The sequence below is a fragment of the Nilaparvata lugens genome, chromosome 6, assembly GCF_014356525.2.
Source record: "Nilaparvata lugens isolate BPH chromosome 6, ASM1435652v1, whole genome shotgun sequence".
Classification (NCBI taxonomy): domain Eukaryota; kingdom Metazoa; phylum Arthropoda; class Insecta; order Hemiptera; family Delphacidae; genus Nilaparvata; species Nilaparvata lugens.
In genome coordinates this window covers 64,961,682-64,989,109 of record NC_052509.1, presented here as the reverse complement: position 1 = coordinate 64,989,109, position 27,428 = coordinate 64,961,682, and the positions used below count along the sequence as shown (strand labels likewise).

Genomic DNA, 27,428 nt, shown 5'->3' with positions numbered 1-27,428 from the left:
CGCGCTTTGTCTTCAAAGCTATTCTTCTCTGTCATATAAATGAATGTAGCTATAATCTTAATAGTTGGGCTGCATACTTCAGTAGTAATACTACGGAATAAGCATACAGTGCTTCTTTCCTCTGTGGTAATACACTCAAGTTACATAAACTGGGTGAGTCATAGTGAGCTCTTGTTATGCTGTAAGTCAAAGTTATGCTCAACTAAATTGGATTAGTCAAAGTGCATAATCTGTGGAACAATTTATGAATCTAAAGATAGGAGATCCAATTAAATTTTGGTGATCATGCATGCTGTGCACAAACTTCAATATACTGAGTTTCAGTTTAAACTGTCAGCACTACTTATAGATAGCATCGATGCTTTCCATTCAACCAAACGCTGAAAGTTTTAAGTGAATTTTACAATGGAGATCATACACACTTAACCCAGTTTCGTTTACTTTGTAGAAAACTATGTCACTTACTATTTCTACTTCTTTTGTAAAATACATTTTCCTGAAGATTGTTTGTGATTGTAGAATACTGTATTTAGGATTCCAAAAAAGTATTAAACAGTCAATCTTATACTCTTCAATGTTTGATTCCATTACGAACTGCTTGTTAAATAATCACTTTGAACAATTAATTACGACATAGCAGTCAGGTATTTCAGTGTTGATGAAGGAACTAGTGTCTGATAGCGCTACACTAATGTAAGTAGAAGCTAATAGCTTTTATTTATATAAATACCTGACTGCTATGTCGTAATTAATTGTTCAAAGTGATCAATCTTATACTTTATCAAGATCTTACCAATCAATATTACTTTATTTTGGACCGCCTTGACGAGCCGAGAAGAATAAGTGTAGTACGATGAAATCTGAGCATTGTGTCAAAAGTTATTATAAGTGTTTGACATTTTGATCGTTGAGGTGTCCTTAAGCCTCTCCACTAGGAAATACTGAAATGAAGTGCATCTAACGGGTGATTCTCATAGAACATAATCTCATGAAATTATGTCATTGTACGAAATATCAATGTGAGGACAATGTAGTTGGTGATGATGGCTGAAGCTGAAAATTAGGTGTTTTTCACAATACAAGGAGCATTGTTGTCAAGTGTACCTGGAAATCTATTTGAGATAGAGCGCTCTACCTGATCTCAGATTGTAGAGGACAAAAATACGCCCAGATGGATTTTGAATTATACATCCAAATGGTAACAATCGAAAGATATTGTTGATCAAAAACTAAAATTCATCAAAATTGATTTTTTCTTCAAATTTCACTCATTTTTGAAAAATCATAACTCAGTACTCATGAGAGATAGAGAGTTCCGAATGATTTCATTTTATTCAAAAATTTTTAATCCAAAAAAAAAGGCGAGAGCAAATTTTTCTGTCCGATTACGAGATTTGGCAGAAATAGCTGAAAACTGGAAAATGAGCCGAAAATACGAGGTTTGCACAAGGAAATTTTGCATGAAGAAATTGGTTCTGGACTTCTCTTATGAACCCAAATAATATATTAAAAAATCATAATTACAATCTAAATTGCAAGCACACCCCCATTTTTTGTCTATATTGACTGAACTTATATGTAGACTATATATATATCTAAATTCAGGAGATGAATGCCCAAGCTTACTTTATTTTCGCTCTCCCTACCATTTTAATGATATATGTTACATCTATATATATAAAAGCGAAATGGCACTCACTCACTGACTGACTGACTCACTCACTCACTCATTCACTCACTCACTCACTCACTCATTCACTCACTCACTCACTCGCATAGCTGAAAATCTACCGGACCAAAAACGTTCAAATTTGGTAGGTATGTTCAGTTGGCCCTTTAGAGGCGCACTAAGAAATCTTTTGGCAATATTTTAACTCTAAGGGTTGTGTTTAAGGGTTTAAAGTTCGTCTTTTAGCATGTATATTCTTCTTCTCCCAATCTCTTAATTATAATTGAAATTTCCATATCATATGTTACTATAGAACTATAATCTAGATAGAGTACCTCTTCGAAACAGTTGTTAACTGGCAACTAAATTAATAATTTTGTCAGGTTGGCATTAAGTTGAGTTGACTTTGTTAGGTTGGCACTAAGTTGAAGATTTAAATGCATTTATCGCGGAAAAATTGATTGGGCACTGCTACTTCAATCCTGGGAATATTATATTACTAGCCGTCAGGCACGCTTCGCTCGCCATATCCGTTTAGCCAGACGTTTAGTCTGGTCCCCCGACTGGATTGTCCTAACATGATAAAAATGCAGGCGAGCGAAGCGAGCCTGCTGATCTCATTCTTGGACGATCCAGTCGGGGGTCCAGGGGGCGGAGCCCCCTGGCTAGACGGATATGGCGAGCGAAGCGAGCCTGACGGCTAGTATGATATATGTTAATAATATTCTGATTGAAAATTATTTCCCCAATTCCTTTTCAACTTGTGAATACAAACGTTGAGCCTTATCTACTTACATCCATAGGTGTGAGAGAAATGAAAGATGTATTCTGAATGGGTAATAATGATGTGTGAGGATGAACCTCGAGCGAATAGAACTAAAATCGTCACCCTTCCAAACGGAGAACGAGTTTTCGAGACACAGTCTTGAAAAAGGATAATAGAGTCTCCATGTAATGATATCGTGATGAGAAGTTGTCATGAAATAAGAGTTCTCAATATTATAATAGTACAGTACTCATTAAATAATTATAATACAGTTCAGCACTACGGATGCGTTGTAAAAGGAACTCTACAGTACTACAATATTAAGACGCTAATCACCATACCACCAGACATAATTGGATCACCTATCAAATCCTCCCAAACAAAAACCTATCTTTATTCTAAACAAGGCATCACTGTAAATTAGGATCATTACTGAATGAAGAAATTATCACAGTGATCCCGATATTTTTCAAACAATACGTGACTTGTAGACCAATTTCGAACCATTATCCATTTTCAGTTAACTTGCATTGCAAACTGGCAAGTCTGACTCATTGGAAAGATTGAGATTGTGCAAAATATCATCAATTCCTTCCTGAACCGAACTACAGTTGGCAGTTGGCAAGCCAGCAGTTATAAACTACTTTTTACTGAACTCGTGACTCATCCAGCTCGTAAATATCTGATAGAAAAACGACTCTTTGTTCGACTGAACGAGCCTGGTTGATGATATTCTGAGCACTACAATGGGGATTTTCACTGCTATCAACAATAGAACAATTTATAATCAATGATCAGATAGTAATCAGGACATAGCTTGCGGGATGAGAGTAAACAGATAATAAGAAAGGAAAAAATAGAATTAATATATACTATTTACATGTGAAATAAGTAATTATTGAATAATAATTTAATGATTGAACACAAATGAAAGAGTTAATGATAAATGCTAAAAGGGAACAAAGGTAGAATCCCGACAATCGCAATCTATAATGGGATGCAACATGAGAGAAATAATCTAAGAATGTAACATACTTTTATATGGTTGTATTACAAAAGTTTTTTTTTTTTTGTTTAATATAATTCTTTGGGTAAATGGACGTGTGATAAATGATAGAGAGAAAAAATCAATCTATACAATAAAGGATAACAACTAGTCTATTCCTCAGCGCAAAGGATCACTCAAGTTATTAATTTTTTCCGCCGCTTTATTCAAAACTTCATCTGGTACTCGACCATAACTTTCCTATCCAAAAATTGATCAAAATTGGCCATAGTTAAGATATTTATTTAGCTTTATTCAATACCTTATTTGGTACTGAATCAATTGAATAGCTAGAAATCAATAGTAATAATTCTCAAGCCCTGTGATTCAAGAAAATTGTACGCTCAACAACAATTGAATGTACCTACCTACAGAAAACTTTTTAACCTATTTGATACGTAATATTATGAGGCATTATTGTATTCAAGGTATTATTGTATTCTAATATGAGGTATAAATACTCAGCATCAATCGACCCCTAAAAGACATTTTTAAACATAACCATCATGTCAATAACAATACAAGAATTGGTCCAACTTCAAGAATTTTTCATAAAATGTACAGTTTTGAACATTTTGCGGCCAGAGTCCTACCATAATGTTATGAAGATGGTGGCCGGTTGAGTAGCTTCCATGCATAGCCGGATACAGGTGCTAGCTGCTGTAGTGAGAGATTCACTGCAAACTATCAGCGTTGTTCAAATGGGGAGCTCTGGTGTTATTAACCAGAAATTCTGACGGTTTTTAGTGAACCAGACTTTATGAGGTGAGACACCATTGGGTCTACACCGACGGCCATGAATACAATACTGCGCCATCTGCTTTATTAAGGGCATTGTGTAGCGGAATTTTCTATTTCATATCACTTCACCAGCTATTAACTGGTGTCTGAAGGGTGTAGTTTATAGCAGAATGTAGCAAACACTGAAAAATTGCCATCGACCCCGTTGATTAAATTTATTTATTCATTTATTCGTTAGATACAGCGAACAAATTCAAATACATTTTCAGCAAACATTGCCAATAAAATTAAGAATTTTAATATTTTATAATCCAATTTACAGACAATGAAAACTTCAATGGGCAAAAAACTGATGTAAATGGAACAAATATGGATTTTGATGGAGTGTGAAAAGTAGACCTATTGACTTTTATTTCTGACTATGATATTCATCTGAAATTCTGTTATACGACTGAAAAATGAAATGGAATATAGAATCGTGAGATAATCGAGGGCCCCATGTTTTCTCTCTCCTAATCTCAATCATTTAATGATGAATATTCGTAGAAATGTTGTTGAAAATGAAGAGGAAACAGTAAACACGTACATTTTAGCAGTTACGATGTTGCAAACCGACCTGTTGTTGGTCATTCCTCAGAGTTCCTCAGTCTGAAGATAACCAATAAAAACTAAAAAGTGTTTCTGTTAAAAAACCTTCTATATTTACGTCGATAACAAAAACTAAACTAAGTAAACAACTTATTATAAATCAAACAGTCATCATGTGATTGAATAACATCATGATATCCAAACAGTTTCCACTTCAAAAGTGTTTTTAATTCAAAGTTTAAATACAATCGTATCACAATCGTGACATCACATGATATCCAAACAGTTTCCACTTCAAAAGTGTTTTCAATTCAAAGTTTAAATACAATCGTTAAACTCTCAACTGAACTAATAAAATCGTCTTCCTCATTTTACAATGAAATAACTCAACATTTTTTATAAAACAATCAATTCCACAATAATTCAAGGTAAAAGCATACCTAGCGCATCACGAGAAGGCTCCTGGCTGCCATTTGAAAACCATTTCTAACAATAAACCCCAGGGGCCTTCTCGTAATGTAGTAGGTTTCCTACAGTATAGATTAGTTTAGATTCAATTAGATTGTACTAGGTTTCCTACAGTATACATTAATTTAGATTCAATTAGAATGTACTAGGTTTCCTACAGTATAGATTAGTTTGGATTCAATTAGATTGTACTAGTTTTCCTACAGTATAGATTAGTTTAGATTCAATTACATTGTACTAGGTTTCCTGCAGTATAGATTAGTTTAGATTCAATTAGAATGTACTAGGTTTTCTACAGTATAGATTAGTTTAGATTCAAAAAGATTGTACTAGGTTTCCTACAGTATAGATTCAATAAGATTATACTAGGTTTACTGCAATATAGATTAGTTTGGATTCAATTAGATTATACTAGCTTTCCTACAGTAAAGACTAGTTTAGATTAAATTAGATTGTACTAGGTTTCCTACAGTATACATTAGTTTCGATTCAATTACATTTTTCAATCTACCAAACTAAACCAACAGATTTAAATCAAAAGAAAAGCAGAAAACCCAGAATCAACCATCATTCAAAATCAATTACATAGAATTAATTTAGAAAATAAGAGGAGGACCTCGATGGGATCGTATGATAGAGAAAACAACCAGAGAGCTATGCTGTATGTGCGAAAGGGCCAACAAACCATGCATGTATAAAAAACAGGACAAAGACCTAATTATTTCCGCTAGCATTATTCTCTCACCCCTCTCTCTACAACCACCTCTTCCTCCTCCTCCACACCCTCTTCCTCTACACACATTCTTTCTCTCTCCTACTTTTGCTTCATAATTTTCCTTCCACCCGCAACAAGAAGAAGCTATCAACACATCCTGCCGAAGGACAAGAAGTCCCAGAGAGAGAGAGAGAGAGTGAGAGAGAGAGAGAGAGAGAGAGAGAGAGAGAGAGATTAGATTTCTTTATTTATGTATGTTACAATATTTACTGGCTTATACACAAAATTACATTAAGTGACGGTAATGCTAATTATTCAACGAATTTTACAAAGTATAAAAAATTAATCAATGAGAGAAAACAATAAATATTTACCTTCACATTATATTTGAATTTATGCTTTCCATGCATGGATTCAAATTGAATGTGAAGATATCTTTATACATTTTTCAGATGCTCTGAAACATTTCAGAGCAGCATTTCATTACTCTTCATTTATATTACTCTATCAACTGGACAATATGATTTATAAAAATCATCCAGCATTTAATCTACACAAAACTTGGTTTAGTTGGTTAAACACTAAATTTAATCTAAACTTTGTACGTTTAGGTTGAGATTTGAAAATATAAACCTTGAAATTTACTATATTTCATATCTCATTTGTCTAGTACAGAGAGCATATCTTAAGGGACTGCGTGATTAGAATAGATTAGTCTCCTGGGAGCTGCCAAAAAAATAAAATGACAAGTTCATTCTCTATCTTTCTCTCTCTCTCTCTCAAACTCTCTCTCTCTATTAATCTATCTATCTCTGTATCTCTATCTCTCCCTCATCCTCAAACTCTCTTTCTATCACACTATCTTTATCTCTCTCTCTCACACACACTCCACTCCTCTCTCTCTCTCTCTCTCTCTCTCTCTCTCTCTCTCTCTCTCTCTCTCTCTCTCTATTTATTTATCTATCTATCTCTGTATCTCTATCTCTCCCTCATCCTCACACTCTCTTTCTATCACTCTATCTCTTCTCTCTCGCTTTCTCTATCTTTCTTTCACACACACTCCTCTCTCTCTCTCTCTCTCTCTCTCTCTCTCTCTCTCTCTCTCTCTCTCTCAGTATCGTAGAAGATTGGAAGCGGATAATGAGAAAGACCGCCCCGCCTATTGAAAGGCTGTCAATGATCTTAGACTAGACTGTCTCCTCTAAAAAGTAATATACTGTACTGTACACCTTCACAACTATAGTACTCCTCTATCAGATTTCGTTCTTTTTCCTCCTAGCATCAGCTAGCTATTGATAACTACAGAACTCGTTATAGACATTCTATAACCTTCTATTATAGATATTCTATAGTATGACTTGGAGGTAGGTACATTCTTATCCATAGATGCACAAGTATAAGCTTGTGACAAACTATTCAATTTTACTGCTCCAATCATCATGCTTCTCTACCTGGACGTTATTACTTTTCTTATATTTCGATCTTTTTTTATTCTTCTTATTCTTTCTTGTCTTCTTCTACTTGTCATTGTCATCTCCTTTTCTATACTACCTCATCTCCTTCCCTTTCCTCCAACGTTTCCTTCTCATTCTTCTACATCACTGAGCTCTTTTCCTCCTGCTTTCCACTTCCAAAATCTGTCATTTTCCTTCTTCTTCTTCTACTTCTTATTATTATTATTATTATTATTATTCTTATTCGTCTTCACCTACCTCACTGCTCAAAATATCCAATTTCCCTTCCCTCCTTCTTCCTATTACTCTCTCACTTCTCTCTTCTCCTACTTCTCCACATGTAACATCACCTTTTGCCTCTTATCTTCTTATCTTACTTTATTTTCTCCTCCTGCAACTTTATTTCTTTTTCCTACAGTTACGTTGAAAAGTGGCCATTGCTGCACTGATTACAGAACGCAAAGAATCACTTTTCCGCTCTAGTGCGGGAAAAAAATTTCCTGCACTCCAGATTTGCAACATGGCAACGCAAAATACTTAGTAGGTTATATGGAGCAACAGTGCAGCAAAATCAAAATGAAGTTGGTAACAGTGACTGCTGTGGCTGCTATAGTGAGCAGAGCTGCAACGAAGCACAACGCGCTAATTATTAATTAGATATTATAACCAAGGACAACGAGGACTTTAGGATTTTAGGATTAAGGTTTTTATCAATAATAAAATTACACAGAAAAACATTTGATGGATTTCAGGCAATTTTACCCATAATTACCCACTTCTCATATTCAATGGTAACTGTAGGAAAAATTTAATGTGAAATACGTGCGCAAAGCTCCTCTTCTGCACTCAACAAACCATTCCGCCCTCGCCTACGGTTCGGGCGTAAACGTTTCTTTCGGTGCAGCAAACTGTTACTTTGCGCACTAGTTGCACAAATAACTATTTCGTCATCCCAATTTTTCTTCTTCTTTTTCTCCCTCCCTCCTCCACCACCTCATCGCTCCCACTCTTCTTTACCATTCAATTCCCATCTTTCCACCTGTCATCCCATCTCACTTCTTTCGTTTTCTTATCCTTCTACTTCTTCATTCTCTTGTTCTTCTGGCAACCTTGTGGAGCTAGAAAAGAATAGCGCTGTCTGCTTTGTCGAATGATAGACAAGGATAGCAACACCAATGTGAATACAGCCATTATAACATGGACCTCACTATATCAGTCAGTAGTTGTTATTGGCTATAGATAGATTCACTTTAGATTGTGAGCATTGGGTGAATGGGGAAGCATCTATGCTACATATTAACCCTACAGAGACACACTTACTCTATGCTAACACAGTAGACACACTGGGTGTTTAACACCCCAATTTAATTTTGAATTTTTCTTCGAAAAATATGAAAAAACAAGTACTTAAACCATACTTCATCAATTCTTAATCATTCTTGTTCCAAGTGCATACAGAAATCAAAAGTAAAGCACTGCTTATCAATATTTATACTAATTTTTGAAGTACGTATGTTCCGTTTAAGTGTTGGAGCTCCGAATCCGGTTTGAACGAATGGCTTGATCATTGCAAATGACAACTTCATCAAAAACTCACGTCTCTTCATTTTATTGCTTTGAATCTCAAGAATCATAGCATTTATTCCAATCTGATCCATCATCCCATACCACATTCGTAGTGACAATACAAGTAAATCTTTGTAATAAAAGTGTTTGATAAAAGTCCTACGTAAAAGACACTCTGGGGTGTTAGACACCCCAAACGAAGAACAAGATGAGCTGGTGACCTTGTAGAATGCTATTACTGACTGGAAGTGGTGGAGAGTAGTTGACAATACTACAAACCTAATTTGGGCTGGGCATAAATTCCCATCTGTTTGATATTGTCAACTGCAGAACAAAAAAAATCCCTGGGGTGTAAAACACCCCAGTGTGTCTCTTTAGGTTTAAGGAATGCTGAAAATTTGTGAGTCTCAGTAGATAGTGATGGGTAGTTCTATTTCAGTACATAGTGATGGGTATAGCTCTATTGTTCAGCTGATAGTTTCTGGTGAAAATAGTGTCGCATTGAAGAATCAACCTTTTGATTTCCTAGTCTTCGAACATGTCCCTGCTAGCATCTAGCAATTTCGGAGAATTGAAAAAGGAAAACAGGCGAAATCAAAGAGGTTAAAGACTTTTCTCTCTTGTCGACGAATGGAGAACTAAACAGCCAGCCACTTCTCCTTCTTCTCCTTTACCTTCATCTTCTTCTTCTTCTTCTTGGTTATATGGCGCAAGTTCTCTGACCCCAGATGCCTGCTGCATTGTTGCTGCCGGTTGGTTATCTTTCCGTTTTTCGTGTTCATTCTCTTCCTCCCCTCTCATTCGTTCACTCCTTCCTTCCTTGTTTTCTCACTCTCTCACTCTTTCTCTCGCTGAGAGGTGCGTGCATAATATGTGAGTGAGAGGAGCACATCATACTTGAGTGAGAGAGTAGACAGATTTGCTTACAAAGTAATTTGAAAATAAAAGAATAAAATACTGGTTCCGATCCTCACCTGTCCTATTTAGTTCCTGTATGTAGTGCGTTTCAATTGAAACTGTCAGCTTTGATTGAATGGGGGAGTGTTGATGCTGTCTATGAGGAATGCTGACAGTTCGAATTTTACAGTAGAAACTTTTCTACCCCGGGTTATCGGTCTCTCACACCCTCTCTCTCTCTCTTTCCCGGTCTTGTGTTGATGGTTATCGGTCTCTAACCCTCTCTCTCTCTCTATCTCTCTCTCTCTCTCTCTCTCTCTCTCTCTCTCTTTCCTTTTGGTAGAGAGTTAGTGGGGAGGATATTTTTAATATTCTTTCCGAAGAATGGACATTGATATGTCCAAAGCTCCGCCAATTTTTATGTAGATGCATAACAATATGATTATTATCTACAGTAATATTATATTACAAACTGCTTTTTCATATCATATACAGTTCAATAATTATTTTCTTAGTCTATATCATGTAAATTCATCTATAATTTTGCTGTATTGTAAGCTATTGTATATAAGTGTATAAGCCAGTATATATTGTAATCTACATAAATAAAGTACTCAATCAATCAATCAATCAATCAATTTCCCGGTCTTGTGTTGATGGGAAGGATATTATTTTTCCTACAGTTACGTTGAAAAGTGGCCATTGCTGCACTGATTACAGAACGCAAAGAATAACTTTTCCGCTCTAGTGCGGGAAAAATTTTTCTGCACTCCAGATTTGCAACATGGCAACGCAAAATACTTAGTAGGTTATATGGAGCACCAGTGCAGCAAAATCAAAATGAAGTTGGTAACAGTGACTGCTGTGGCTGCTATAGTGAGCAGAGGTGCAACCAAGCACAACGCGCTAATTATTATTCATTAGATATTATAACCAAGGACAACATTTTTATTCAATTTGACAATAAATTAAGGTTTTTATCAATAATAAAATTAGACAGAAAAACATTTGATGCATTTCAGGCAATTTTACCCATAATTACCCACTTTTCATATTCAATGGTAACTGTAGGAAAAACTTAATGTGAAATACGTGCGCAAAGTTCCTCTGCTGCACTCAACAAACCATTCCGCCCTCGCCTACAGCTCGGGCGTAAACGTTTCTTTCGGTGCAGCAAACTGTCACTTTGCGCACTAGTTGCACAAATAACTATTGCATCCTTTTCAAAGAATCGACAATTATTTGTTGAAACACCGCCCGCCGATTTATGAAGTTACATTACACTTTTATATTATCGTTATTCTAATTGAATTTAATTTAATGGATACTTTCCTAGCCTATGGTAATGGTGCAAGGAAAGTAAATCACATGATGTATCATTGAAAGCATTGAATTAAATGTCTCATTAGCGACCACATTACTTAGCTTCTAAACTTCAAGGTCCAACTGTTAATAATTTGATAATTATTCCAAAGGAATTCTTTGTCAACTTTCGGGTCAACTGGAACATTTTCATTTCAAGAGGATATCTTATCAAAAAACCATTAGGGCGAAGCTGAAGTATTCAGTAATTAGTTTCATAGTTTAGAAACAAAACAATTAAACCTGTAGTCGTATCACATTGAGCGCCGGTTGCACAGCATCCGGTTATATTTTAACCGTGATTAATTCCTCGAGAACCAATCAGAGAAGCCGTCTTATCAGAAAGGCCTTCTATAATTGGTTCTCGTGGAATTAATCACGGTTAAAATTTAACCGGCTGCTGTGCAACCGGGCCTCAGAGTTCATTATATTCATTAATAGTTGAGATATCTCAATATTAGACGTTATAATTCTCGAAAGTGGTGGAGACAAAAGATGGAAATACAGTAGCTCAGAATACCAAGATATTGGAGTAGCAAAGAATAGCTATTATGAGGTCCAAGTTATAATGGCAGTGATTGATTAGTAATGGTATTGCTATCCTTGTCTTTCATTCAACAAAGCGCATAGCGCTATCTCTTTCTCGCTTTGCACTGTTGCCAGATCGTCTTTTAACAATGTAGAATTAATAATTAATTAACAAAATATTTCATATTAATTATGTGAATTCATTATGAAATTATTAAAAAATATAATTTATTGCATATTAAAATAGCCTATAATTGATTATTTAAAACGAGTATGAACAGTTAAAGGTGAGGACAGATTTACGCGCCGCGAACATGAGCAATTCACTTTTAATCAGCTGATGCCAAGCTTTTTATAACTGTATCTTACCGTTTCTGTAAAAATACAGATAAATAGTCAGCTAATTAAAAGTGAATTGCTCATGTTCGCGGCGCGTATATCTGTAAGCACCTTTAGATTTACGCGCCGCAAACATGAGCAATTCACTTTTAATCAGCTGATGTCAAGCTTTTTATATCTGTATCTTACCGTTTCTGTAAAAATACAGATAAATAGTCAGCTAATTAAAAGTGAATTGCTCATGTTCGCGGCGCGTATTTCTGTACACATCTTAATATTACATCAATAAACCTGTATCTGCTACCGTCTGCAGTAGGCATTGACTAGACAGAGGTTCGGCAACGTTTTTCTCCTATCTTTCTCCTCTGCCATTATAACGTGGACCTCACTATAGATTCTTAGATAGTTCATATTCTTAGATTGAAGGTACCAAGCTTTAAAACATTTAGCTCGTATACTGTATTAGAATATTGCTATTTTAGTTATATTGGAACATAACTTAAAACGTTATAATGGCAGTGATTGATTAGCAATGGTATTGCTATCCTTGTCTTTCTTCCAACAAAGCGCATAGCGCTATCTCTTTCTGGCTTTGCTCTGTTTTGAACTCTATATTTCTAATTTGTAGAGTTTTGAGTGAAATATTTTTGTTTTTATTCAGTTTTTAAATATCAAAATTCAAAATTTTTAGTTTTGTCATTAGTTTTGAAGTGGAAATTGGACTTTTTGAAGTGAAAGTGAAATCTTAACCTTATTCTTTTTGAAACTTTTATTTGTTAACATTTGGGAGAAGACAGTTTTGGGCTATGCCTGTTGTCTTCTACCAATCATATTATATTTATTATAATTATGATCTGTAATTGCCAATGAAATAAATAAATAAATAAAACGTTGATTTTTGTCATACAATCTGTTAAGCTTCATTTTTGCTGCAATAGAAATTCCCTTCATATTTAATTGAAAATGAACTTGTAACATTTCATTAGTCTTTCAATTTTGATTAATTTATCGAATAAGAGTGAATTGAAATCGGAGAAAAAGAGATTGAATTGGTAATATTACATTAATTATATACTTTTTGTGTAGTTGAGAAGTTGATATTGTGGTAATTATTCATATTGAATGAAAAAGACTAAGAAATTGTCAAGAAACCACTGATTTATTGATAATTAGAAAGACCGGTTTCAGTTATTACACCATTGTCAATCACTGATAAACTGAGTGTATCAGAGATTGACAATGGTGTAATAACCGAAACCGGTCTTTCTAATTATCAATAAATCAGTGATTTTTTGACAATTTCTTAGTCTTTTTCATTCAATTAATTATATAGCCTACTTCTCTATTCTATACTATTATATTCTACAAAAAGTTTCAATTTGATATGTTTTATTTGAAAAGTGATTTCAGAGCTTCAATTACACACAGCCCAGCCCATTTCGAGGTTAATTTTTTGGAAGAAATCTCAGTACAAAAGAAGCAGATAAGGATGAAGTACCTAGTGAGCTACATTTCTGTCAGTATTTCTTATATATAACATCAATGCCTCCTATTCAAGCAATACTGACAGTTTCGAGTGGTCCACGTTCTATAAAGAGGTCCACGTTATAATGACAGTATTTGATCAACTTTGGTTTTGCTATCCTTGTCTATCATTCGACATATCCGGTGGTACTATCCTTTTCTAGCTTCACAACGATGACAATTATGTTTTTGACATTGTAGAAATATAATTGATTAAAGCAGAGAATCGGCATTGCTATTATTCTATCTTTATCCACTGCCACTATAACGTGGACCTCACTATAAGTTTAAACCTCTCCAGGCCAAAAACCACAAGCAGAGAGTCATTAATCTCAGCAAGGAAAGTCGTTTCATCTTCAGAGACCTCAGCTGATAACAACTAATCACTGCGAGCAAGGCAAAACAATTGATAAGGATGGCTGATTATTATTAATTGTTGGTCGTTTATCAGCTGTGTGCTGATTAGATGGAGGACGTACCAGGGCCAGCACTCTATCTCACTCACTCACTTTCTCTGCCTCCGCCGCACCATAGAATATTTCACCTTTGACAGCACTTTTACTATCAGTACCTTTGTATCAGTAGAATAGTATCAAAGAATAGTTTATTTTTACTTTCCTTGCCCTATTACCATAGGTAAGGAAAGTATTGCTTTCCGAAAAAAATTAAGGTACCCAAATTTCTAAATTTCTATACGTTTCAAGGTCCCCTGAGTCCAAAAAAGTGGTTTTTGGGTATTGGTCTGTATGTGTGTGTGTGTGTGTGTGTGTGTGTGTGTGTGTGTGTGTGTGTGTGTGTGTGTGTGTGTGTGTGTGTGGTGTGTGTGTGTGTGTATGAGTGTATGTGCGTCTGTGTACACGATATCTCATCTCCCAATTAACGGAATGACTTGAAATTTGGAACTTAAGGTCCTTACAATATAAGGATCCGACACGAACAATTTCGATTAAATGCAATTCAAGATGGCGGCTAAAATGGCGAAAATGTTGTCAAAAGCAGCGTTTTTCGTGATTTTCTCGGAAACGGCTCCAACGATTTTGATCAAATTTATACCTGAGATAGTCATTGAAAATCTCTATCAACTGCCACAAGTCCCATATCTGAAAAAATTTCAGGAGCTCCGCCCCAGCAATGCAGATAGATTCCCAATTATCAGGCTTCAGATACAATTGGAACAAGAAAAATCAAGTGGAGTAGATTGAGCATGAAAATCTCTACAATTAATGTTCAGTAACATTTTCACCTAAAATTGAAAATAAGCTTCAAATTCGAGAAAATGTGATTATTCAATTGCAAATTATTGTTGATTCTATTAAATCATTCACAATGAAGAGATAGCAGACCTCATGTGTGTCTCCAGCGTTATTGCCCTGTCACCAGCTGGCTCAAATCTTTGAATAGTAGACTTGTGATGCGCGGGAACACTAGCGTCAGTTGATCAATTTTCATAACGGCAAGGAAAGTTGTGTGAGTGCGCCACACCAGATTTTTTCAACAGCACTTTTGTAGCAGTACAACAAAGGTAGTTTTTAAACAGTACTCACTACCTTTGTATCACTCACTTTCAGCACTCTGAATCCTACTCTTCACGAAATAAAAAAGCCTAAGTATAGATTTACCAAATATATGTCATATAGCGGGAATAAAAATTTGAATATTCACTGATTGAGGTATTTAATATGGTATTTAATTGACCGAGCGAAGTGAGGTCTAAGATTCAAGTCGACGGTTTGACATTTATCTTTATGTTTAAATGTATATATGTTTATATGTTGCGCATTTACGGCGGAACGCGGTAAAAGATTGTCATGAAATTTGACAGGTATGTTCCTTTTTTAATTGCGCGTCGACGTATATACAAGGTTTTTGGAAATTTCCATTTCAAGGATAATATAAAAGGAAAAAGGAGCCTCCTTCATACGCCAATATTGGAGTAAAAATCAGACTATAGAATTATTCATCATAAATCAGCTGTCTAGTGGACTATAATACTCCCCTTTCAAAAACATTCAGTTCGGCTCAGGCCGTGGTGATAGAAGGAGTGTTTTCGTAGCAGCTTCGTAGTCAAGATAAGCTTGACTGTTTCTGATTCTTCCTGTAGAGATTAATGTTATTCATTGTTTTCGGTAGCATTTCATAACCTAGAAAGTATATTTTTAAAATTATTAACAATATTCCATTAATCTATAAATCTAAAAAATTAATTTAACTCTAATATTATTTTAACATATATCATTAATATTTCAACTTTTTCCTTAGCCTTTACATAAGTAGCTTAAACTCTTTGATTACGTTTGACTCTGAACTTTTCCAATAATTATTCCTAGAATAAATTGATCAATCTGCAATCTTCTTAATCCCAGATAAATTTACCACTTAATCGTTTTACATATTTTTCTCCTGTAAATGTAATCTTTCTAAACTTGTCCTACCATAAACTGCGAAATTGTATCAGTAAACTAAAAACTTTGTTAAATTCTCTAGTCTCTTAAACCATTCCTTTTTCTGTTTCATGAAAAATTTTCACATCCCTTTCCACTTCCTGATTTCGTTGAGGAGAGCTTATACATGATCATAGATGATTATAATTATTGACACACGGTTTGAAACAGATCTGAGGAATCGGCAGGCTGCTCTGTAAGGTTTTGTGAACATTGCATCCTGCTATAGTCGCTCTTGGCCCGGACCCAGACGGGGTACGAGCGATTTGAGGACAGACTGTTTCATCGAATTTTCGCCTGTGTTTACTGGAAGTTAAAGACTTGTTTTCTGTTGAAAATATTCACTAGAGCTAATTCCTCCTTTTTTGAGTCTTCTTTGCATTAATGCTAATATATTTTAGCGGTTCCCATTTATTCAGCATAGCTCTCATCAGATTTCCTTCTCCTTTCTAAATCATTTCCTTTTCCTTTCTAGTCATCTATGACTAGAGGCAGTTTATTAAATTGATCACTTTGTCTTAAAGTAGAATTTTCTCTTTTACAAAAATCTCTCATTCCCAATTTCTCATTACTTGATAGATAGTAGCTTTTTAATTTATCTTGATTCATTCAAACTTGTTGTCCTCTCCTTCATAAAAACCTTCTTATAGAATAATTATAATATACCGAGAAAAATATTTAATCTCTCATTAAAACTTTTGAAAAAATATATAAAAGAAAAATAAAATAAATCCGAGTAAATAATTTCTTTCCTATCACTAAGCATAAATATTTTTAATAATGATTTACATTTTATAATTTTTTCACGAATTTTCCCATTCATTTGAATTTATATTTTCTTAACGTAAGCAATAATTTTTCATCTCTTCTGATTCCGTACTGCTATTGGAATTACGGCTTTTCAATTTCCATACTAATTTCATTCTGATCTGGTTAGAGGTTTTTTTTGCACTTGATATGAAGCTACAAATGACGACAACTAGTACGGGTTGGAAGTACTCACAATCTGCTTGCTTCAACAAGAAACGTGGTAGGTAACTGCAGCTCTAGGATGAGATTTAAACTTCTTAGTCCCAAGCAAGTGGAGGTGCTCATTAAATCGCTTAAAAATAAAAATTCAGCTGGATGGGATGAAATTCCAGTGAAAGTTTTCAGGATGGTTGCTGATATATTGTCTGAACCCTTGTCCAGGATCCTCAACCAGTCTTTTACTGTTGGCGAGTTCCCTCATAAAATGAAGTATGCACTGGTAAGACCTATTTTCAAGAAAGATGACAAAGAGGACTTGAACAATTACAGACCCATTGCCATCCTCACAGCCTTTTCCAAACTTTTTGAGAAGGCAGCTAATGAACAAATTCTTCATTTTATGAGAGTGAATAATATAGTCTCAAAAACACAATTTGGCTTCTTAAGGGGACTTGATACAGAAGCAGCTCTAATAAAATTTTTCAATACTGTGTCGGCAAGTTTAGACGCCTCCCAGCAGGTATGTGGAGTGCTATGCGATCTGTCAAAAGCATTCGATTGCGTAAATCATGATACTCTTGTTGAAAAGTTGAGAAAATATGGCATTCGGGGAAGGGAGCTGTGGTGGTTCAATTCGTTTTTGAAAGAGAGGATGCAGGCCACCCTAATAAACCATGACAATAAAAATTATCAATCAAAATGGGCTGTAATCAATGCTGGTGTACCACAGGGCTCCATTCTTGGTCCCACATTATTTATTATATACGTAAATGATCTGTCATCTTGCTCTACTAAGCCACTTATTCAGTATGCCGATGACACATCATCTATTATCACTAATTCAAGTTTGAGAGCTGTAGTCACCCAAACACAGGAAGAGCTACTGAATATCAAGAAATGGTTTGCTGCAAATGGTCTGTCTATGAACTCAAGTAAGACCAAGTTCATTACCTTCCAACCCCCCCATTTTGCATCCAGAAACTTTAATGAGTTGGCCGATTTGAGTGTACCCCAGCAGAGCGTTGCTGTTGATCTTCTAGGAGTAACACTAGATAGTAGATTGGACTGGTCAGTACACACTCAAAAAATATGCTCCAGGGTTAACTCGGCTATTTTCTCTCTGCGAGTGCTCAAAAACACATTGAGCTTCAAAGCCCTAATGGTGGTATATTACGGTTATCTTTTTCCTTTCCTCAAGTATGGCATAACCCTTTGGGGAAGATCAAAATTCTTCATCCAAGTATTTAGATCTCAGAAAAAAGCATTAAGAGTTATTTTTGGTAAGCCCCCCCCAATATCCCTGTCGAGAACTATTCCTGAGTAGCAGGATACTCTTACACTGCCGTCACTGTATATCTTGGAGATCTGTTCATACGTTCACAAAAACCTACCAAACTTCACCCGCAATAATGAAATCCACAGTTACAATACAAGGCACTCAGCCTCCCTATCAGTGGCTGCTCATAGAACCGCCATGTTTGAAAAATCTCCGCAATATATGGGCCCAAAAATATATAATAGATTACCTCAGCATATTAGAGACATGGCGGACTTACGAAGATTCAGAGGAATGTTAAAGAGGCTGTTACTTGAAAGGCCATACTATTCTGTGGATGAGTTTCTGCAGGAGTGATATATTATTGTTCCTTGTCTTTGATTCTTCCCAGGTCCTTGTACATAGGTAATCTTGACTAACTGCGTTTTTATATATACTGTATATATATTTATTAATATTTCATGTGACTATTGTATAATTACAGTATTTTAATGTATTATGATATGTGTTGAGAACCTCCTTTAGGTTGCTCTTTTTGACTTATCCCCAGTTTGATTATTCGGATGTTTGGGATGCAATAAAAAAAAAATAAAATAAAAAAAATCAAACATCTTGAAAATTGTATCTTTCCATCATAATAATACCCGTCCAAAAACATCGAACATCTTGAAAATTGTATCTTTCCATCAACGTTGAAGACAGTTACAGCCAGACCTAATAACAGCGCTCACACTCACATTCCGGGACGACACGTCACGGTACGATAGGACAGAAAGCTCTATGTTTATTTAGGATTTTTTCTAGACATTTTTAATTGATAAATTATTCATTAATTTTTGAGAAAACATAACAACAGGTCAATGTAACTCACTGAGCGCGAGATCTACTGTTCACAGAACTACTAGTATGGTATTTTTAATATAAGGTATTTATACGAATATATTTAATTGACCGAGCGAAGTGAGGTCTAAGATTCAAGTCGACGGTTTGGCATTTCTCTTAATGTTTAAATTAATGTTTATATGTTGCGCATTTACGGCGAAACGCGGTAATAGATTGTCATGAAATTTGACAGGTATGTTCCTTTTTTAATTTCGCGTCGACGTATATACAAGGTCTTTGGAAATTTCGCATTTCAAGGATAATATAAAAGGAAAAAGGAGCCTCCTTCATACGCCAATATTGGAGTAAAATTAATCAGACTATAGAATTATTCATCATAAATCAGCTGACAAGTGATTACAGAGATGTGTGGAGAAGCCAATCTATTGCTGTATTACCATAAGGTCTATAGTTTCAATCAGGTACTTGTGGATGAGAATACTGCGTGAGGTCTACTGTTCACAGAACTACTAGTATAATATTAAGTATTGTTACCAGGCATGTTGTAAATTGTCTAAAATGTGATAATGTACAAATTGATCCAATTTTATAAAACATATTGCATGATATTCATAAACATAAAAATCTATGCAAGATTCCCAACATATTGCAAAATAAAACGTACATATTGTAAAGTGACAATATACAGAGTGATTAAATTACCACGCAACCCTAATTTATAAATCATATTTCAACGGGAAATTTTGGAGGGGCAATGTTTATATCGGTCATATAACCTTTTGTGAGATGCGTTCATGCTGAGCATAAATGCTAGAAAGTTCCCCCTGTTTTAGAGTTTCAAGAATCTGATAGAGTGAAAAAAATAACTTGATTAGGCCTACTGTAAATTATTGTAGGCTATTCACATGCCATTTTCAAATGCATGCAGGTGTTTCATTATGTTTCCAGGATTCTCCTATCTTTCACCAACCTCTAAGCAATGCCAAGCAGCATAATTATTATGATGATATATGCTGGTAACGTTCAGGGATAGTCAGTCTATACACTATTTTTGGGTAACGTTCAGCTTCTATCGTTCCTTTGAAAGAATAGAAGATACATTTCTTACAGGCGTAATTCGTAATTTGCACACCAATCTATTTACGAAATACAAAGGGTCTCATGAAAATGTCAGGGTTTTCTGAGCTTCAAAATATGTTGTTCTGGCTGTTTACGTATCCATTCAGATGAATTGGTGCCTCATCAGAGTAGTGAAACATATATAATAATCGAACATACTTAATACTACTGTAGATACTGCTTTTGCGAAAAATAAACGTAGAAACCATTGATAGTAATAAAGTTTTGATCCTTGAAGCTTCAAAGTTCCTAAAACAACAGTTCAAGAGGGGAAGCTTCCAGCATTTATTATATGCTAGGCATCAAGTAAAATTCAGTTTACAAAATTGTTGGAAGGACAGATAAGAGAAAAAATTGAGAAGACCGCTTAAGGAATTTCGAATGAAATCTAGTTCAAGCGAGAGACTAGCGCGTCAAACCGGAAGAGAATAAATAGCTGGAAATAAGCTAAAATCTAAAATAAACTGCATCTTCATTTGAAAACGAAGACGATTCGGTTAGATGCTTCCTTCCTTCTCATATGTACTCGGTCTAAAAATTTAAAGCTTTCTAGGCTGAGCTGTGCTTGTACCAGTCACATGATAAAAGAAGTCGAACAACTGTCGACCGAAGTCGAAGAACTGTCCATCACAAAAATAGAGTGTACATGTTTGATGTTTGTTTGGTTTTAGATTCCAGCCAGCTTCTTAGATTCATCTCCAGTGAGAAGAGAGGCAGCTAAATCAGTAAATGGGTAACTACAAAACAGAATCGTTTTCGGTACATGGAGGAAATATTTTTCATTGGGATTGGGAACAGTCTTTTATTCTTATTATTCAGTTATTCATCTTATCTTATTATCTTATCTTATATTATTATCTAATCTTATTATACAGTTATTTATTCTTGAAGAAGAATTACCAAGGCATCTATTCTCAAAATTATAATACACTACAGTATTGTCTTAAAACTAAAATTTAATTAAAATATGATAGTCCTGTAAGTAGATCTATAAAATCCTAGCAATAGTGGGAAGAAATACTTTATTTAAAAGATAATTCTTTCGTAAGTTTAAAGTCAATATTATGAGCTTTAGTTGAAGAAAATTACTACGAGAACTATCCATCATTTTCGCTAGTCCAATAAAATTAGGACTTACGAAAAAAATAAGACGGCGCACTAAAATTTTAATGGAGTGCATTTTTTTTTACTAATTACAAAATTAATTAGATTTAGATGGTATCGTTATCATAGTAAGTTACCCTTACCGAACACCTTATCTATACTGTCATCATAATAATTTCTGCCAAGAGTCGGAAGGATTTTTGGGCCAGTAAAATTTAAGATTAGAAAGAGTTTCATTTCGTCAAGATTCCAGATCAACAATGACCGGTACCGGTACCGATTTTGACAATTTCTTGAGATACTGGAACAATAGGAAGTTAGGAAGGTATTCAGTTCAGTCAGTCACACTTGATCTCATTCTTGATTAATTGAGATCTGGATAGAGTGATGTCAGCCATATATTTGATTCACAGAAATACAAAAAACAAGATCATTTCCACTCTATTATTCCAAAGTTGTATTGTTGGTTTTTTTTAAAATAAATAGGCTAAAATCAAAAGGGAATAAAAATTTTATCTCAGATGTGAAATCTGAGGGATGAGAATAACGAACTGAGTAAGAAAACTCAGACAGAGAGAAGACATGAGCATAACTCGGGAGTTAGGGAAGATGGAAATGGAATGCTGAGTGGGGATTAATTAAATTATTAATTATATGTACCGTACTTCATTCATTTGATACATATATTAACCGTAACTTATATATTTTTTCCTGACTCCAATATATTGAAATATTATAATTTAAGATACGGTATAATCAACTTAATGTAAATTAAGTTACCGTGCATATTCAATGAATTTTACGAAACTTGCAATTCGCGGGAAATTTTAGTAAAGTATTATAATGTAAATTACGGCACCTTACAACATAATTTATTATTGGAGTATAAGAACAAAATTGAATAGGCCTACACCGTAATGTATTTTATATAAATTATGATACATTTTGAAAATGATAAAGAATATAATCCAAAGTTATCCTTTCTTGAAAAACTCAATCCAAACAAATCAATGAAAGAGATGAACTTCAGATCTTCAAATTTAAGATGAGAAGATATCCATGTCAACAAGCCCCACCCAGATTCCAGATTTTTGTACGGTATCTGGTTGAGGAATTCAAAATATTTACTCATTGCATGCCCCCCCCAGATATTTTACAGCGATCGAAGATTGATTCAAAATAAAAACACAGTCGAAGAAAATTATATTTTTGCGATGACAACCATAACTGGTTTTGAAAATTCAGTTCATTCAGCCAGCCGGCAAAATGTTTACAGGTAACGGACAGATTCTTATCTCGTCTTCTACCTGAGACAGGACTAAACAAAACATCCCCCACCCGCTGACGGCTATAACAAAGCAAACTGGATGCTGGATCACAGAACGACGACGTTTTGGTTAGGATAAATTTTCAAAAGAAATAATGAAGAATTGTAAAGATGTTGAGTGAAACTTACCGGTTAAATTCGATGAGCAGAGAGTGTAAATGAATCCCACAAACACAAAACAACAACTAGACACTGAGACAACAGACACCGGGTACGTTCAGACGTTCACCGTCCTATCAGAATAGAAAATGAGAAGTGGAAACTCAAACCTGGTTACTGGCCGTACATATTCCATTTATGGCAGGCGACTCCTTCCACTCACAAAAGAAGCTGGATTGATTTCACGACGTAGCCGCGTTCTAGCGGCGAAATTATGTACTTCGATACCCACCAAGTTTGATTCTGAAAGAAAGCAAAAACAAAAAGGCTGCTTGATATTGGAGATTTTTGAAAAAAAGAATTTACTTACACGATAATACTTGTATTATTGTTGTTGATATTTGATGATAATGATGTAAAAGTATTGTGCATTTATTGGAACAATAATGTAATAATTATTGTTGAAATAAAAGTCATTGTTGATTTGAGCAGCATACGCATTCTAGAGTTAAAATTATGTACTAAGACGAAATGTCAGGAGAAGAAATAAAAAATCAGCTGCTTTTCATATCGACAATATCAATTCGAGATCGAATATCTGTATATCGTATCTCGAATTGGTATCGATCGTTTGGATGGTATCGATATCACCAAAATATCGATAACATAGTCTCGGTTCATTGAATACGATAAATTAATACAAAAATCTGGTGTGGCGCACTCACACAACTTTCCTTGCCGTTATGAAAATTGATCAACTGACGCTAGTGTTCCCGCGCATCTCAAGTCTACTTTTCTAAGATATGAGCCAGCTGGTCATAAAATCAAACTTTGCATAGATGGTGCAGTGCTCCTGAAATTTTTACAGATATGAGGCTTGTGGTAGTTGATAGAGATTATCAATGACTATCTCAGGTATAAATTTGATCAAAATCTTTGGAGCCGTTTTCGAGAAAATCGCGAAAAACCCTGTTTTTGACAACATTTTCGCCATTTTAGCCGCCATCTTGAATTGCATTTGATCGAAAATGTTCGTGTCGGATTCTTATAGTGTAAGGACCTTAAGTTCCAAATTTCAAGTCATTCCGTTAATTGAGAGATTAGATATCTGTGCACATACACTCATACACACACACACACACGCATACAGACCAATACCCAAAAAACACTTTTTCGGACTCAGGGGACCTTGAAATGTATAGAAATTTAGAAATTGGGGTACCTTAATTTTTTCGGAAAGCAATACTTTCCTTACCTATGGTAATAGGGCAAGGAAAGTAAAACTGTAATCCTATTTGAAAAGTAGGATCTGATAAACAAATTCTGTCACAATATTAGTCTAGTTCTAATTGTTTTGCTGCTCCAAACTCTGATGTATCATACAAAAATGAAAATGCTGTACAATATTGAATCGATATATCGGAGCGTGCGATATCAATAAAATCGGAAAGTCATTGATATAGAGATCTCAATATCAGTAAAAAAGATGAGAAGGCATTGTTTCACTTCTATTTTTAAACCGCCCTATAGTAGATGTTAGCTGTGATACAAGTTCTCCTATTTAATAATTATTATTAATAATTACAAATCTTTAAATATATTTTTCGCCACACTGCACAGAAAGCAGCTGTTTTCCAGTCCCTACGTGGATCTGAAAGACCTTGTTTGCAGACGACGTCAGAAAAGGGTTTCTTTTCCGGTCTAGGCCAGAAAGTTGTCTCTTTCCAGCCGCTCATGGAAGTAGTTAATAAGTCATCCGCTAGATCGGGCGAGTGTCCACTTTCATCATCAGCATTTCAGTCGCCATTATTTCAGTTCCAGTTTCGAATCAAACTAATTCGCTTCACAACCAGTTTTATTCAATTATTTATTGTTGATTAGTGCATTCCGAATTTTCAAAAATGCTTGAAGATGACTGTGGTATTCCAAGTGAAATTTTAAAAGAATCTGAAATCCTGACTGCAAATCTTCTACCACTAAAATCAAGAGATAGGTACGATAGCTTAACGAGTATTCTTTATTTATTTTGTCAGCAATACCTGTAGTGTGGCGAAAAATATCGTTCGCACCACGGGCAATAGTATATTTCGCACCTAGAGCAGAAAATGAGATTTTTCCAGCTCGAAATCGGTTTTCAAGTCCGAGGCCGATTGAGAGCTGGAAAAACATTTTTGCCTGTGGTGCGAACGATATTTTTCACCACACTACAGGTATTGCTGACAAAATAAATAAAGAATACTCGTTAAGCTATCGTACCTATCTCTTGATTTTAGTGGTAGAAGATTTGCAGTCAGGATTTCAGATTCTTTTAAAATTTCACTTGGAATACCACAGTCATCTTCAAGCATTTTTGAAAATTCGGAATGCACTAATCAACAATAAATAATTGAATAAAACTGGTTGCGAAGCGAATTAGTTTGATTCGAAACTGGAACTGAAATCTTGGCGTCTTCAGTTGATGATGAAAGTGGACACTCGCCCGATCTAGCGGATGACTTATTAACTACTTCCATGAGCGGCTGGAAAGTGACAACTTTCTGGCCTAGACCGGAAAAGAAACCCTTTTCTGACGTCGTCTGCAAACAAGGTCTTTCAGATCTACGTAGGGACTGGAAAACAGCTGCTTTCTGTGCAGTGTGGCGAAAAAATGTTTTTCCAGCTCTCAATCTTTTCTAGTCCTCGGCCTATGGCCTCGGACTTGAAAACCGATTTCGAGCTGGAAAAATCTCATTTTCTGCTCTAGGTGCGAAATATACTATTTCCTACAGTTACGTTGAAAAGTGGCCATTGCTGCACTGATTACAGAACGCAAAGAATCACTTTTCCGCTCTAGTGCGGGAAAAATTTTTCTGCACTCCAGATTTGCAACATGGCAATGCAAAATACTTAGTAGGTTATATGGAGCAACAGTGCAGCAAAATCAAAATGAAGTTGGTAACAGTGACTGGGCTGCTATAGTGAGCAGAAGTGCAACGAAGCACAACGCGCAAATTATTAGTATTAGATATTATAACCAAGGACAACATTTTTATTCAATTTGACAATAAATTAAGGTTTTTATCAATAATAAAATTACACAGAAAAACATTTGATGCATTTCAGGCAATTTTACCCATAATTACCCACTTTTCATATTCAATGGTAACTGTAGGAAAAACTTAATGTGAAATACATGCGCAAAGTTCCTCTGCTGCACTCAACAATTCATTCCGCACTCGCCTACGGCTCGGGTGTAAACGTTTCTTTCGGTGCAGCAAACTGTCACTTTGCGCACTAGTTGCACAAATAACTATTAATAATTACAAATCTTTTTAATATATTTTATGCATCCAGAAAATATATAAGTACGGTATCCAAAGTTATATTTTCATAATATATAAATTAATCATCTTCGGTAAACTCAGAATCTTAGTGCAATTAATCTTAGTTTCAAATCAATACATTTGGTAGTTCATATAATATGTGATGATACATCATACAGGAAATCCTGTATTTTAAAAAAATCGTGCATGCTCTAATCAAAGCTTTCTTCACAAATAAATAGTACACAGCAATTAAAGATACATTCTCAATTTATAAAATAAAATATAAATCCAAGTACCCTTTATAAAATTAACTGGCCGTCAGGCTCGCTTCGCTCGCCATATCCGTCTAGCCAGGACTGGCTCGTCCAAGGATGAAATCATGCATTTTTCATTTGAGCATTTTTATCATATGTTAGGACAATCCAGTCGGGGGCCAGACTACGTCTGGCCAAACGGATATGGCGAGCGAAGCGAGCCTGGCGGCTAGTAATATAATATTCCCAGGATTGAAGTAGCAGTGCCCAATCAATTTTTCTGCGATAAATGCATTTAAATCTTCAACTTGGTGCCAACCTAACAAAGTCAACTCAACTTAATGCCAACCTGACAAAATTATTAATTTAGTTGCCAGTTAACAACTGTTTCGAAGAGGTACTCTATCTAGATTATAGTTCTATAGTAACATATGATATGGAAATTTCAATTATAATTAAGAGATTGGGAGAAGAAGAATATACATGCTAAAAGACGAACTTTAAACCCTTAAAAACCACCCTTAGAGTTAAAATATTGCCAAAAGATTTCTTAGTGCGCCTCTAAAGGGCCAACTGAACATACTTACCAAATTTGAACGTTTTTGGTCCGGTAGATTTTTTGTACTGCGAGTGAGTGAGTGAGTGAGTCAGTCAGTCAGTCAGTGAGTGAGTGCCATTTCGCTTTTATATATATATATATATATATATATATATATATAATATATATATATATAAATAGATAGATAGATTAGTCACAACATGTTTATATGATCCCATTATCAAGTAATAGGCTACATGAAATTATAACATGTTATTATCAAGTTATGATGACTTGAATGCATCATATAGCCGAAACTTGTTTTGTGACTAAATAATTTTAAAAAGGGTACCTACTTAGATTTCTATTTTCATTTATATTCAAGAGTGCCGGTAGCCCTGAGGGAAAAAGACAATTCTTAATTTAGTACAGTAACTACAACTGAAATTTTCAAGTGGAAATGTGAATACAACATAATTTACATACATAAA

At 35.0% G+C, this 27,428-nt stretch overlaps 1 long non-coding RNA gene across 1 annotated transcript in view; it reads right to left on the bottom strand.

The window, feature by feature from the left end:
• The window catches only part of LOC120352088, a 165,931-nt gene extending 142,893 nt beyond the window's left edge, over window positions 1–23,038 (bottom strand). The window contains exon 1 of the long non-coding RNA XR_005571691.1: window positions 22,871–23,038. This is a non-coding gene — a long non-coding RNA (uncharacterized LOC120352088). The remainder of the gene's footprint in view (window positions 1–22,870) is intronic.
• Window positions 23,039–27,428: the final 4,390 nt, after the last annotated feature.